This window comes from Poromitra crassiceps (assembly GCF_964638095.1).
Source record: "Poromitra crassiceps genome assembly, chromosome: 20".
Lineage (NCBI taxonomy): Eukaryota > Metazoa > Chordata > Actinopteri > Beryciformes > Melamphaidae > Poromitra > Poromitra crassiceps.
The window spans coordinates 20,096,134-20,097,916 of record NC_139637.1 but is presented as its reverse complement, the minus strand read 5'-3'; positions in this window follow the sequence as shown (position 1 = coordinate 20,097,916).

Sequence of the window (1,783 nt, the reverse complement as noted above, 5' to 3'; positions counted from 1 at the left end):
AAGTAGCGTTAGCGGCTACAGTTAGCCACAGTAGCTGACTACCCATAATGCATTACGGCGATAAGCGAGACAGAGCAAATTCGGAAACTCCCCCGGCAGCCGCACCCCTCTCCTCGTACTTCCGTGTAGCATTAATCCATTCAACCAATCAAACGAAATCAACAATATCCAGAAGTGAGCTTCATTTTGCTGTGTCAAAGTCAATGAGCTATGTTGGTCCATTATACAGTATATAGGTCAATGCTTGGAACAAACCGCTGGTTCATTGTGTGGCAACAAACCGCATTGACATCTGAACTATTGTATAACTAGCTGGTCGCTGACAGGAGTAACCATCCTCAAACCAGCCGAACTACTCTATAAAAAAGCCCTGAAAATACTAGATAAAAAACCCTTTTCTCATCACCACTGCCATATCATACGTAAATATGGCATGCTAAGTTTTGAGAACTTTAGAAATTTCACCTCTGCCTGTCTAATATACAAAGTTCTACATGGACTGGCGCCGCCTCCTCTTGCTGACTTTATCAAATATCGTGCGACCGCCAATTCGACCCGTGTCACCCGGGCCATTACGAACAAGGTCTGTGAGGTCCCCTTTAGAAAAACTTCCTTTAGTCAGAAGACCCTATCCTTCATGGGAAGCACTCTCTGGAATAATCTACCTCCCTCGATCAGAGAATGCCCGAGTCTCGCCACCTTCAAAGGCCAGTTGAAAATATGGCTCAGATCAAACCAACAATGCGATCACAATTAACATACTTAACAGATCTTTTGCCATGTTTTGCAGCATGCTCTGTGTGTTTTATTTATTTTATTTATTTTAGGTTTCACTAACCTTTTATACTATTAATTTTTTTTTGGTACTATTAACTGTGTGTTTTAATCATTTCTGGTTTTACTAACTTTCTGTACTTTTAATCTTTGTTGTATTATTAATTTTTCTTTCGCTTTCATGACTACATCAACCTGCCATGGGACTACAGGTGGAAACTAGCCCTTGGGCTACAACCTGGCATATTTACTGTACGGCTGTACTGTTCATCAATGTGTAAAGTCCCATTCTTTAAATAAATGAATCTGAATCTGAATCTGATTGACAGGCTGACAGCTGACATGAAGTGAAGTCTGTACTACCGGTATAGAGCTCGCGTTAGGAGCACGCTGATAGGCTTAGCTTGTAAACAACTACGGTGGCTCGTAGTGGACAAACATCATGACATTGCGTAACGTTATAGCCCCCAGATGTCCGTCAATTTTTGTGCCTGTTGACGAGCGATTTAAACACAGCGACAGAGCGATTCCAAAGGGTTGAATCGACCAACAGAGCGAAAAATTAATATCTCGGTGTGAACACAGCTTTACTCATCAGAAGTATTTCCATGCATAACACATTTGTTGAGACAAAATGTCAAGTCAAGTCAAGTCAAGTTTATTTTTATAGCCCTAATTCACAAGCATGTCCCAGAGGGCTTCATAGAAAAGAGTGTGAAAAATGTGATGATGCAACAACAGAAGAAATCAATCCACAAGCTAAAAATGCTAGCCTGTGAAAAATGCTACCTTATCTGTAAAGGGGAGACTCGTGGGGTACCCACTGAACCAATTTTCATTCAGATAAATTGAGTTGAGAGACCCCTTTGAAATAGTTTTCCCTCGCCCAAATTTACCCAACATTTGAAGCATTATCTAGTAGGGGTGTCACGATACACTAATTTCACGATACGATACGATACACGATATTGGGTTCACGATACGATACGATATTTTAACAATATTCTTT